Genomic DNA, 15141 nt, shown 5'->3' on the forward strand with positions numbered 1-15141 from the left:
ATGCTAAATTATAATTTTATAAAGAAAATATTGTCTTATCTTAATATTCTGTGATTCTGTTATAAGAAGCTATAAATAACGCAACAGTTCATTATTAATCGGAGATGTTGGTTAATATGATGAAATTGTACCAGTTATGAATTAAGTGAAAGTAGATATTCCACTTAATTCGTAACGACACAATTTTACACGTACGATTCTATAGTTTCCGTGGTGTAGCGGTTATCACATCTGCCTAACACGCAGAAGGCCCCCGGTTCGATCCCGGGCGGAAACATTTTTACATATTTTTTTATTTTTTAAATTTCAATTGTTGACATATTTTTCTTAATAATTAAACCAATATTTTTAATTAAAAATAATAACAATAGATTATGGTGACTGGCAAAAAGGTCCACGATAAAATGTAATTTTCATTTAAAACTACCTTCAGATTTCCTTTCACATATCTCCATCACATATCAATCCGTTTCAGTGAAATGGACGCTGTATTATGCTTCGGGTGGACTTGTCGAAGGTAAAAGTATTCCTTATACCCATTTCTATTCCGCCATTTCTTCCTCCTTTCTTATTCTAATCTATCTCATACAAGCCAAAGATCGAACAACAAACAACACAAGAACAGTGCGGTTTGAAACACAGCGCTAATTTAGCACGGCAGATAAATGTTCGGGTGAGACGTTTCTAAAGTTATTATAATCAATGTCCCAGGACGGGGCCATTTCAGGTGGAGAGGCGCTATATATCAAAGTTTGTAACTTACCCGACTGCGAGGTGTGAGGGTATGAGTTATGTCCACCGCATACTCGTTGCGGCTTCTTTAAGGCATACGAGCAACGCGATTTTGTATTACTTGCTATCATAACATGTCCATTGAGAAGAAATATTCCTTTTCATTATATGGGAGTAAAAAGTCGTTTATACCATTCATTATGAAGAACTTACAATAATACTCTTGTAAATCATGAATTTAAATGCATTAAGAAACAATAATACTACTACTCGCGCGAACAACGTCGCGTCGCGTCCGTCAACAATAAACTTTTATTATAGAATTGCGTGTGTAATTGCTCATAATCTTGTAATCAGTGATTGTGCACTACGAGTTCGTTATTAAGTTATTAAAATAATCTATTGTTATACGTCTAAACGCAAGATATTAGTCGAACATTAAAGTGAACACTTTTGAATCTACCCGCAAATTTTGCATTATTAATTAAAATGAATATTAACTAGTTTAATTCATCAAGATGCAGAATGGAGGTAGCTGAAAGTGTGAAATTGGCTACCGAAGACTCCACGAGGGTGGGTACCCAGGCCCCCGTGACAGTGAATGCTACTGGTCAAAGTAAGAAATATGTACAACAAGCCTTCCATCCAAGCCTGTTTATAAGACAGAGAAGTGTATCGGTTGGGAGTTTACTGCCTACCAGAAATGAGGAGAAGGAACCACAAAGCTCTCAAGAAGTAGCCTGCGACACCAACTTGCCTGAATGGCAAACGGCTCCAGTAAATAGAAAGCCGAATAAAAAAAGGAAACTCTCAAATCAGTCCCCCGAAAGTGTAGCTACTTCGAACATGTTCGATGGACTTACTCTCGTTGAAGAACCTACCCAAACCAAAGGAAAGAAGCCCAGCAATCCACCTCCAATCATACTATATGGAATCCAAGATGTCAATAAACTGACGGAATTTCTCGAATCTGCAACTGAAAGAACCACATTCAAGTTTAAGATAGTAAACAAAACACAAATAAGAATTATGAGTGAAGACATAGATGTTTACAAAAAACTTATTACAGCTGTAAGAGAGAAGGGTCTCATTGGCCATACATTCAATCGAAAAGAAGACAGAAACTACAGACTGGTAGTAAGAAACTTGCACCACACTACTCCACTTCATGTTATAAAAGCTGAATTTGAGAAAACGGGAAACATAGTAGTTGGAGAGATTATCAATGCCAGATTTGGGCCTGATAAAAAACCTACCTCAACTTTTTTTGTAAACCTGCAACCTAGTCAGCATAATAAAGCAGCCAAGGAAATCAGACATATTTTCCACCAAATTGTTACTATAGAAGACCCAAAAAAGAGGACCACTATAGTACAGTGTCAAAGATGCCAGCAGTATGGTCACACCAAAAACTACTGCATGAGACCAGGTCGATGCCTCAAATGCGCAGAATCACACTTAACCAAAGATTGTCCTAAAGTGGACCGCAGTACCCCAGCAAAATGTGCCTTATGTCTCGGCCCTCACCCTGCGAATTATAAAGGTTGCGAGGTATATAAAGAAATTCTAGCCAGAAAAACACAGCGCTCGTCTCTAAGCGCAAGAAAAGCTCCTACGTCAAGCTCTCCCAATAGTGGTATAAGCCCAAACCCCCAACCTACAAAGCAACCCCCGAACCCACCCACAATAAATACGCCTAAGGGATATAATGAAGTGGCTAAAAGTAATCATTTAGTCCAAGGTACAAACCAACAATCTGTACCAGAAGCCAGTCAACAATCACTGAATAATAGAATTGAGGAAATATTTATAAAACAATCACAAAAAATTGATACAATCCTACAACAAATGAGCACCATTCTGGGGCTCTTGACTACACTAGTTAACAAATTACCATAAAAATGAATAAACTCAAAATTGCTACATGGAACATAGATGGTCTATCGCCTAAGAAAAATGAAGCTGAAATCCTGCTAAAAATGCATAATCTGGATGCCTTGCTTATTTCTGAGGCGCACCTTACATCCAACAGCCAAATACATGTACAAAACTACAATGTGTACACAACAAATCATCCCGATGGCACTGCACATGGAGGCACAGCTATTATAATTAGATCCTCCATTGAACACTATGAACTTCCACAATTTCGATCGGAATCCATTCAAGCCACCTCAATAAATATCCAGGATGAAAATGGGAATTTCTGTATCTCCTCGGTTTATTGTCCTCCAAAGCACGTTATAACTGAGGAACACTTCACCACATATATTAACAGTCTGGGTCCACGCTTCATAGCAGGTGGAGATTGGAATTCAAAGCATCTGCAGTGGGGGTCGAGATTGATTACCACGCGTGGTAGAGAACTTAAAAAATGCGTTGATAAAAACCACTTAACAACAATCTCCACCCCCGAGCCAACTCACTGGCCAAGCGACCCTGAAAGATTGCCTGATGTCCTGGACTTCTTTTTAATGAAGGGTCTCTCACGACTGTTTTATCACATTGATGGCTTTCTCGATGGTTCTTCAGCTCACATCCCGGTGATATTAACTATTAGTACCAATATTCTGGAGTGCCAACGGAAACCAAAACTGTACAACAGGAGAACAAATTGGCAAATGTTTCGTGACCTCGTAGAGGACGCCCTACAATTACGGATTTCACTAAAGAGTAAGGAGGAAATAGATAGTGCAGTCTTGGCATTTACTAGAGTGGTGCAGGACGCATGCTGGAGGAGTTCTGAGGGAATGGCTCAGAAAAAGACCAGACAGCTTTCTGTACCCCACGAAATTCATGACATGATCCTGGAGAAGAGAAGATTACGTAGAGTGTGGCATAATAGTCGTCATCCCGATGATAAAACAGCACTAAACCGCTACGCTAAACACCTTAAACAGACTATAAAAGAAAATCTAGATGCTACTATTGAGGAAAACCTGATGTCGTTAACAGCTACAACAGACACCGACTACTCTCTCTGGAAGGCATGCAAAAATCTGAATCAACCCACAAACCCTAAACCACCTATAAGACTAGATAGAAACAAGTGGGCTAGATCTAAACTAGAAAAAGCAAATGCTTTTGCTGACCATCTGGCTAAAGTATTTGTTCCAAATGAAGCCACTCCTGGGTCGGATGAGGCAGAAATAGATGACATTCTCCAGCAGGATTTCCAATTGCATTTGCCCTTGAAGATAGTAACACCAAGGGAGGTACAAAGAACCATACTACAAATGGAGAATAGGAAGGCACCAGGTTTTGACCTCATTGACAAAAAGGTTCTCTCCGAATTACCTCGTAAGGCTATAACTTACTTGACGACCCTATTCAACCGGATTATAAGTGTTGGATACTTTCCAGCGCTATGGAAGGTCTCTCAGGTGATTATGGTCCATAAGCCCGGAAAATCGCCACATGACGTCTCATCTTACCGACCTATAAGTCTTCTCCCGATCGTCTCTAAAGTACTGGAGAAGGTACTACTACGACGGCTCTCGCAAGCTATTCATGAAAATTCTATAATTCCAGATCACCAATTCGGGTTTAGAGCTCAACATGGCACTATCGAACAAACTCACAGGGTGTGTAAATTCATAAGCAATAGCCTTGAGCTAAAAGAGTACTGCTCCTCAGCTTTTCTGGACGTTCAACAAGCATTCGATCGCGTATGGCACAAGGGGCTCTTATGCAAGATCAAGTCACTTCTGCCTCATACTTTCTATGGAATCCTAGAGTCTTATATCACCGATAGAATATTCCAAGTGAAAGAGATGGATTGTACATCAGGTTTTCATGATATACTTGCAGGGGTACCTCAAGGCTCTGTACTTGGCCCAGTGCTGTACACCATATATACCTCAGATCTACCGCGTACCTCTGAAGTCAACATTGCAACCTATGCAGACGATACGGCAATCCTAGCTTCAAGTAAACAACCCGAAGAAGCCACGTTAAAGCTGCAGCGAAGCCTTAATGAAATAAGCAACTGGTTCGATAGGTGGAGAATTAGGGTGAACACTAGCAAATCAGTACAGGTGACATTCACACTGCGAAGAAAGACATGCCCCCCTGTAAACCTAGGAGGAAAGGAACTGCCTCAGAGTGACACAGTTAAATATCTTGGACTGCACTTGGACCGTAGATTGACATGGCAAAAACACATCGAAACAAAACGGCGTGAGATCAACATTAAATATAAGAGGCTGTACTGGTTACTGGGTAGAAACTCGAAATTGTCCATCGACAACAAACTCCTTATTTACAATTCTGTTATAAAACCGGTGTGGACCTACGGGATACAATTGTGGGGAGCTACATGTGACTCTAACAAAACTAAAATTCAAAGAACACAAAACTACATCCTTAAACAAATAAGCAACTCGCCTTGGTTCATAAGAAACGCTGAAGTACATGAACACCTAGGCATACCTACAGTCAAGGAGGAAATAAAAGTATACGCTCAGAAGTACAAGACTAGGCTGGAATATCATCCTAACCACCTAGCTGTTCAACTCACCCTACCGGAGTATATAAACCGACTCAAAAGACGAAGAACCTTGGAGCTCAGCCGCATTGACTGAGCTAATATTATTATGGTAGATATTCCTAATGAGGAATATCTCCACCCGCAAACCATCCTACAACTCATCTGCTCATAGTCAGAAGACTGATGGCACGATGCGCTTCATTAAAAAAAAAAAAAAAAAAAAAAAGAAACAATAATACTGATATTCCTATTGTAAATCGTTCTTTATATATATTAAAGGATATTTAAAACAGTTTGTTCTAGAGACCGCCTTCTTCTATAACTTGGAGTTAAAATGTTGCAAGAACGCATTCATCGCGGGGCGGACCTGTCGCCGGTAATTGAGTTAGCTCGCTAAGAAACAACGGCTCGCTGGAGACACGGGTTTTGTTCCTTACACCTTCACTGGCGAATGTATCACACAGTTGTTGGCAGGGTGACACGTAAAGGTGACCGCATACACGGGCATCGCAACTGGCGCGTTAATTTATTGCTAGGTATATACCAATGTCGCCCGAGAGACACGCGCTTATGTAGAATGTCGTTTAAGTCATGAGTATTGTAAATTATTATCTAAATTTGATTTATTTAAAGAGTTCGCACTAAAATAGGACGGTTGTGGCGAAGGAATATGAATAAGCAACACACAACATGTTGTTGCGAGATATATAACATTTATTGAAAGTATAAAACCCATTGGTACTGACAATTAGTAAAACACATAAGTCTAAAATAGTAATTATATAGGAACAACATATATAGAAGTTACATAAATTCTTGTAATTAATTGATCTAATTTATTCTCGTTGTCGTCTCGAACAGGTGACGCGTCACTACGAGTACAATGCCATTTATTTTCTTTGCTTTAGTTTATAAGTATCAACGCATAGGTTTCATTCAAACGTTTAAATTAATAGATCGGTATGATTTAGTTAGAAATATCGCCGACCCTCTTGCTCGATATTTTTGTGCAAAGCCTAAAATAGTTATCGGAAAAGGTAAGTTGTTTTGATGCCCCCCGCGTGGCCGGAAGCCGTGACAAACGCTCGGACATGATAGTTATCAATACAGCTTATCCTGGATTACCTCCTGTTGTCTTGCCGGTCCCTAAAAAACATGCGTGAGCTCGCATTTATGGGTCTTACGTATGTGGACGGCGAAGTGCTTACCTTGACAATCGCGTTTGTACCAATACTATTTAATTATTACACCGACACTCTTTCACTTACACCGGTACAGCATAAATACTTAAATAACGACTCTTGCTTTTATGTAACTTGCAATACATACATGAAACAGTACGCAGTGGTTGAAATATATTCAATGCTACGAAAGGTCGTTTTTATGACATTGCATAAATCTTATATAAATTAGTTTCTTCACATAAAATGGTAAGTTAGGGCCTGCAGAGGGCTCGCAACATTAAAGCGAGCTGTTAAAGCGTCGCCGGTCAGTCGCGCTCTCGCGGGTTATAGGACAGTAATTAATGATGAGATGGCCACTTTATCGGACATTATCTCGTACACGATGAATACTATCTATCTAATCGAAGGCAGATTCCTCCTCTTGCTATCAATGTAAACATAACTCATTACTTTAATTAGGCAACTGTTCGAAATACATTATTTTAATTTTATTATTTTTGATGAGGGTAATCTCAAAAATATTTTTACTCGGCCGATCCTCTCACATTTTGCCATTAGTCATTGTTGAGATTCACTCGGTTAACGTTTGATGCATTTTTATATATACTTTTGTTAATTTCTTGTCAATAGTTACGTCCTAAATTTAGACTGCTTTAGTGAGTGTTTTGTGCGTGTTCGTGGACTATTATGGGTTGGGTGTTAAATACCACCTCACGTTTTTGACGATACTAATTATCTAGGAGTGTCCGGGGGACCTTCATTGGAACACCTCCAAGTGAGTTTTGCTCCGGAAACGCGTCTTAATATTTTTATAAAAAATTTAAAGTTTTGTGTAATGTATTAAAATTTGTAAACAATCCGCCATTTTCTACTTTTCTATTGGTTATAAGTGATGTGACGTTCACTTAAAAAAATCGTGTTTTTAATTTATCGATTGTTAATAATCGTTTTATTTATTTATCGATTATTTCCTCATTTTTGAAATTTAAAGTTATAGAATAATCAACATTGAAATTAACCTAATTTCGTGTTGATAGATTATAGGGTTCCGAAATTTTTTGAAATTATCGATACCTACTCGTCTGTATTTTCTAATTAGTACTTGTATTTCATTGTTTGCAACTTTCTATATTATTTAATTTTTACTAGAATAAAGTGTTTACTTTAATATCCAAAAAGTACCCAAAACCGAATCAGAGCACCCCACTATCCACGTGGTCTTGTCTGTCTTACCCCTAGAGTGTATATAAATAATCGGAGGCGCGGAGGAAGAGCAGCCCCCACCCGCTGTAACAAAGCACAGGCATTATGAAAGCTGTAGCGGCTGAGGCTGGTCGCCGAAGGCGACCAAATAGCCGAGGTTGCGGAGGCTTGAATAAAATGCCTGTGCTTTGGTACGCAAGGGTGGAGGGGCTGCATTTCCCGTAGCGCCGGAGCTGTCCACAAAAACAAATATTATTTAGATTGGTTAGGTTAGAGTTAGTATATGAATATTTGGTCGCCGAAGGCGACCAGGACGCCGAGAAGCCGAGGCTTGAATAAACAATTACTATTTAGATCGGAGCTGTCTACAAAAAAAAATATTATTTAGATTGGTTAGGTTAGAGTTAGTATATGAATATTTGGTCGCCGAAGGCGACCAGGACGCCGAGAAGCCGAGGCTTGAATAAACAATTACTATTTAGATCGGAGCTGTCCACAAAAACAAATATTATTTAGATTGATTAGGTTAGAGTTAGTATATGAATGTTTGGTCGCCGAAGGCGACCAGGACGCCGAGAAGCCGAGGCTTGAATAAACAATTACTATTTAGATCGGAGCTGTCCACAAAAACAAATATTATTTAGATTGGTTAGGTTAGAGTTAGTATATGAATATTTGGTCGCCGAAGGCGACCAGGACGCCGAGAAGCCGAGGCTTGAATAAACAATTACTATTTAGATCGGAGCTGTCCACAAAAAAAAATATTATTTAGATTGGTTAGGTTAGAGTTAGTATATGAATGTTTGGTCGCCGAAGGCGACCAGGACGCCGAGAAGCCGAGGCTTGAATAAACAATTACTATTTAGATCGGAGCTGTCCACAAAAACAAATATTATTTAGATTGGTTAGGTTAGAGTTAGTATATGAATATTTGGTCGCCGAAGGCGACCTGGACGCCGAGAAGCCGAGGCTTGAATAAACAATTACTATTTAGATCGGAGCTGTCCACAAAAACAAATATTATTTAGATTGGTTAGGTTAGAGTTAGTATATGAATATTTGGTCGCCGAAGGCGACCTGGACGCCGAGAAGCCGAGGCTTGAATAAACAATTACTATTTAGATCGGAGCTGTCCACAAAAACAAATATTATTTAGATTGGTTAGGTTAGAGTTAGTATATGAATATTTGGTCGCCGAAGGCGACCTGGACGCCGAGAAGCCGAGGCTTGAATAAACAATTACTATTTAGATCGGAGCTGTCCACAAAAACAAATATTATTTAGATTGGTTAGGTTAGAGTTAGTATATGAATATTTGGTCGCCGAAGGCGACCTGGACGCCGAGAAGCCGAGGCTTGAATAAACAATTACTATTTAGATCGGAGCTGTCCACAAAAAAAAAAATTATTTAGATTGGTTAGGTTAGAGTTAGTATATGAATATTTGGTCGCCGGAGGCGACCAGGACGCCGAGAAGCCGAGGCTTGAATAAACAATTACTATTTAGATCGGAGCTGTCCACAAAAACAAATATTATTTAGATTGGTTAGGTTAGAGTTAGTATATGAATATTTGGTCGCCGAATTTTCAATTATTTTTAATATTAAAATCGAATACAAAAATCGATTTTCACTTTAAAAAAAATCGATTATTTTTCACATCCCTATTAATTTTATAAACTTAATCGGCCATTTTGAATGTGGTTTATGCTAGACTAGCGGTAATTAGTTTTACAGTGCAAAGTTTACTTTATAAATCCGTTTCTTTTTTATTTTCACGTGAAAGTGCGTTATTTTATTTGCATTTTTTGAAACTTGGCTTTACATACATAATCAACACTGATTTCTCGCGATCATTTTCAGATTTATAGTGATGGCGTCTACAAGTTTTACTCGTGAAAATGATTTTGAGGACGATGGGTCCGTTGTGAATCGTTACTTGAATAGTGAGGAAGTGATCACATTTTCCGGAGCAAAACTCACTTGGAGGTGTTCCAATGAAGGTCCTCCGAGACTCCTAAATAATTAGTATCGTCAAAAAAGTGCGATGGTATTCAAAACTGTTACCCTTTACGACTAACGTAATTGTGTGCCTTTCTTCCTATTAAGGAGCAGTACAGCGAGGTATGTACTCAGGACTTATTCTAGTATAAGATTTTGTATCGACGGCCACCGGCCACCGAACCGTCCTTTGTGGTACATAATTTTTTATTAAATAAGCAACAAAATCTCCAACCACTTGCAAAATACACGATTTGGGAAGAACTTTAATTAGTAAGTTTAGATTTAACTATGAAAGAGCGTTTCATGTTTATAGAAGGGACTTCTAAAGACTTTCTTTCTGGTTGAAAGTTTTATATAATTCTATTGTAAAGTATTAAAACAATAATTGAATTTTTATTTCTGCATTGAACATAAAAATAAGGAAAATTAAGATAAGCATGTTATTATCTATTCTGACCCATTTGTTTACCCGGTAATGGTATAACTAGCTCCAAATACACGGGGTAATGTCAACAAACGTCGCTAGCTATTACCATCAAAGGTCATAAACAAACACCTTGGCCCGATAAGTCGTTACAAGTCGCCGATTCGTTTTATGACGATATTAATCGCACCGTTTCCATAAATGGACCCATCATATCTCTGGCCAATTATTGATTGATGCGTAAACACGTTTTGCTTTATAAAATCAAGTTCTAATGGGTCCTATTCTATGTTCCTAATAAACTACGAAAGTTAGCTGTGGAGGGCAAAATTTCTCTTGCACGGAACAATTTATTGGCTTTGGTCTAAATTTTTTAAAACACCTTCCAGTTTTCTAAATTCATGTAAAAATCACTCTTTTTTTATATCCATGTTAATAACCTAGTAGGTGCAGTAGTTTCTGTATACCAAACATCAAAACAGATTCAGCAATTCTTGCATAAATTAATATAATTGATTATAATTATAATAAAAATAAAACACACATTACAAATCACATGTTGGTATAATCACAACTTATAAAAGTACCTTAATAAAAATGTTTAAGCCGAGAAACCATTTCCTAGTGGATATTATGAAACATTTAAAAAATATATAGCACCCATAAACTTGCTAGATTCATTTAAATATTTGATAACGACAGGGGAAATATATCACGAAAATAAAACAGCATTTGAAAAGCTAAAAGCTAATAAAACGCGAATATTGCCAATAGATTCATACTCGTACGTGTCTACAAAGTGGCAATGAAGGAAGACATGTAAAATAATTATTGACGATAAAAGCCCGATAGCGCGGCATACGTCGTAAATGTCGGCCCATGTATCGGAGGTATGTCTCTTTATGAATTACAGTTTTTATTGTGTCGCCTGCCTTTGATATATAAGAATCAAACAAACGATTTCTACGACACACCACAACAAACGATTACCAAATGGCAGGTTTAGATAGGACGAGCCGCAGTTAATTGCTGCAATCTATCTTTTAATCTTGTGAGTACAGTGTCCAGTACATAAATCTGTCCGCCGTGCTCGGCATTAACACCTGTAACCGCCTTGTTGCGATCACCATAAACCAATCACCTACTGCGATCAATCTGCCCGGTCGCTAATGACTAATTACCCTTGTACAATCTCAACCACAATGCACCGATACATTCCTGAGAGCTAGCTGAATAATAAGGGAATTTCGACCTTACTGCTTGTCCTTACGAAGTCTAGGTATTCTCATTAAATATTTGCTTTGAATCGCTCCAAAGAATTTACAATCGTACTTAATAGTATTAGGGTCCATTTCAGCTCGTTGTCAGTGTATCGGAGCGTAATGAGTTGAGTGCTATTCAGATGTCGTTATGTTTGTTCATCATCTTCTGCGGCTGCATTGTGTTTCTTTCTTTGCCATTTCATTGTGGCTTTTATAGATCTTTTCATATCTTCCTTTAATAATCAAATATTTTCATTTTGCTCCTGAAATTGTTCAGCAACAGTGTTCTTTATTGACGTTTTTATTGGAGCTGCTATTTTTTTATTAATTAACATTTATTATATCTATGTTATAATGACTAGCATATATCATTTAAGCAAATACAATGTAGGCATATGCATTAGGTAATAGGCATATGGTTGATTTTATGGTTAATTCATTCAAATAACGACCCTACGGTTTGGTTTTATGAACACTCGTTAGAATCTTAATATTCAATTAGCCGTAATTGAGATGAGGAGTGATAGACAGATTAACAGTGCTACATAATTCATGGTAATGTCGCCAGAATGGACGATAACTTTTTTAGAGCGAATTCAACTTTATGTGGGGGAACTGAATTAGATTGCTTCGGGCGATGTTTTATTTTCACCAGGGATTGCTAATACGACGCTTACATAGATATATTTGGGCCTTTTTTATACACCACTACATTTTTGTTCCCACTCAAAGAAGAAAAAATTTAAGCTTGCCTGTCTGTTAGAGTTGTTTCTTAGGTAAAATTCCATGAAGAAAATAAGTGAATTCTCTTATAACAGTTCCGAGACACACACACATAACTTAAGCACGTACCTTTAATGCATATATAATATTGATTATGTGAGAGCCGCGGTTATCTTGAAACTTGGGTTAAGCCAAACTAGGCGTTGCTAACTCGATCATATCGCAATCTATACGACAACTCCTCCGCTAACTCACTTTGCGGACGAAACCTGCCTAATGACGTTATTCCATGATCTTACGTCTATTGGATGAGGTGTAAGACGAACCCCTCGAGACGTGAAGCTCGTAGCGACGGGGCTTCGTGTGCACTACTCAAATTAATCAAATTAAATCAATGGCAGAATTACTTTCTTATGATAATATATCCTTAGACACAGATATACATATAATTTATTACAAACATAAACACACAAGTAACAATAATAGTCCAAGAAAAAAAATTAAATATAAAATATAAAGAGAGATATAAAAAAAAATCAATTTCCCATTATGTTCGTTTCAAGTGTGTAATGCGTGTGTGCTGTGGCTGTAATTGGCCCTGGCTCAGCATTATACTGAGGAGCAAATGTTCCACATATCCATATATATACGTATATATACCTATACATATCCCATTTCATTATAAAAGAGCTATAAATATAAACTTTAATTGACGTTTTTGAAAATGCTAAATTGGCAATACTTTTTAACTAATTGTATTAGAGGAATATAAGTATTAAAAGTAAAACAATTTTTATTTATTTTTTCTAAATCATCGTAAAAAATAAGTCCATTAAGTATGAGATCACGTAGAAATTTGTATACTCTAGATACTTTTATTGCGGCCTTTAAGGTGGATGAATATAAAGTGGATTTATAAGGATTATGCGGAGATGGTCTTCAGAGGGTGCTGGTGAGGTGGAGGAGGAAAGTGGAGAATGACACAACAGCGTACGGCATTTATAGTGATTAAAGAACATTTGTCTTATTATATTAATTATTGTTGCATTAACTTGCGAATTTGTTCCAGTTGTTGTTAATAAGTTTCCTGTTACGTTTTTATGAATAACAAATTATTATTTTTTAAATAATTGATATTATTATAGAGATGGCACTTTTCGTTACTGTGTTCGTAGAGTAGACTATGGCAGCCTTAATCCCTGCGAACGTGGTGTGCTGGAATTGAATTGGTTCTTGTATGTAAATTGTCGCGTGTTAGTAAATAAATATACGGATCCCTGATTTAAAAGTGCCATTCGGACGGATATACGCGGTACCTTTAAAAAATTGCTTTCTCCACGTCACAAGTGTGAGGAAGACACTTCCAACTCCGAGAATTATAGGATTTCGCTTATCTTTATTTGAGGTTTATTTTGGCCAATTTCATTCTTATCGACCTCCGGTAGGAAATGCTTTTTCGGCGATATATTGTAAGGAGACATACAATGACTATTATCACGGATTTAATCAAAAGTTAGCTGCAATTGGCCGTTGTCTTGAGGGGCTCGGCCGGCGCATGCCAGGCGGTATAACTCGCCAAGACCATATTAAATCTTTAAACGTATTCTATGTCAAGGATTCTTTTCGTGCACAATTAAGATCGTATGGGGTGCTCGCACATCATACTACATCTTCAGGCCTTCGCGAATATACACAACATGCCCGCGTGCTTACAGCTGAATAAGTTAATTTTAGTATGTTACTTGTAAATAATAAATAATACAAAAATTAAATCTTCCTCAAATATAGCTAAGAAACTGAAGTATTTTTCATAAGCAAAAGTTAGTGCACTCGCAAGTTGCAGAATAATGTGGCAGCACCTCACGCGGAGAGTATGTTGGCGCAAGGCGGATCACCTCAGTGTAATGGTGACTCTTGGCAGCCGAAACAAACGGATCGACGATGAAAAGGTTTTATGGTGCTTAAAGTTTCAACTGCTCTTGTTTTTATAATGTTCAGACGTAATCACTGTTTCTTGTTTGCTTATTACTAGTTTAAAGGGGATCTCGTTAACGGCCCGTTTCTAGCCAAAACGTCAACTTTAAAATGGCGAATTCAAATGGCTTTAACTTTTTTTTATCTTATTAATACTGCGTATGTGAGGTATTTAATAATATGAACAATTCAGTAATGTATAAAGTTGTAACAAATAGAGCCGTTGGAAGGAAGGTTCAGTAAATATCTGCGTAACATTACATCGAGCCCTCGGGACGGTAAATACCTTGACAAAAGTTAATATTAAGAAGCCCTGTTGGGCCAGGAGCCCTAACATATTTTCTGCAGACTGATAAAAAGACATTAACAGATATCATTTTTATTTTGATGCTTTGCTATAATAGCAACCATAACATGATGTTGTAATACAAATACTATAGTTATTTTGTACTGTTTTAAATTTTGGAAAGCATAATAAACAAAAATTTTTACAGTTAAGAAAAAAATTGGATTTATAAGACCTTCATTTTCATTGGTTATTGGTTATGGCCAAACGTCTACCGCTACTTTCAATGCCGTCATTACTTCTTTCAATTCGATAAGTCAAACATGGACTTTTTTGGATTTCAATTGTTTGTCTACTATGATTTTCTTTTCATCTCCTGCTCGAATCCGCTCTGCTCGTGGCCACATCCTCAAGAGGCTGAATGCGAATAGTTCGCGAAGGTCCAACTGTTTAATTGCTCGACCTACAGCTGTTTACGCCAACTTGCACCGTTACAAGAGCACACATTCTTAACTATTCAATTGTACCTTTATAGCGGGAATTCTCTTAGAGTCTACTAACAAACTTCTTAAGTCAGACCATTTTTGAACTCTTAAGTAGTATCTATATCTAAAACAACTATGTACGTTTGCGTATGTATATTAGGTGTATATGTTACTGTAAAAGCTCGAACTGCAGTAAATCCTAAGATATTCCAGTAAAACCTAAGATCTCCTAATTCCTAATGGTAAATGTCCCAAGAGGTTTGCAATTCGAACTCTTACCACCATTTCGTTGATAAATCTTAGAATTTACATTAATGGCACTGTAAATGTTGAAAAACAAAAATAATTATTAAGTTAGACTAGCTTATGTAAGCATT

General features: G+C 37.4%; 1 long non-coding RNA gene and 1 other non-coding gene across 2 annotated transcripts; both read left to right on the forward strand.

Annotated features, from left to right (window-relative positions):
- Nucleotides 1-204: 204 nt before the first annotated feature.
- Trnav-aac lies at nucleotides 205-277 on the forward strand. The gene has a single exon. It is a non-coding gene; the product is annotated as a tRNA-Val (tRNA).
- An 8889-nt stretch (nucleotides 278-9166) lies between these two features.
- Nucleotides 9167-9674, forward strand: LOC125063784. Its single transcript, XR_007119567.1, has 2 exons — nucleotides 9167-9391; nucleotides 9470-9674. It is a non-coding gene; the product is annotated as an uncharacterized LOC125063784 (long non-coding RNA).
- The last annotated feature ends 5467 nt before the right edge of the window (nucleotides 9675-15141 follow it).

The sequence above is a fragment of the Pieris napi genome, chromosome 3 (genome assembly GCF_905475465.1).
Source record: "Pieris napi chromosome 3, ilPieNapi1.2, whole genome shotgun sequence".
Taxonomy (NCBI): domain Eukaryota; kingdom Metazoa; phylum Arthropoda; class Insecta; order Lepidoptera; family Pieridae; genus Pieris; species Pieris napi.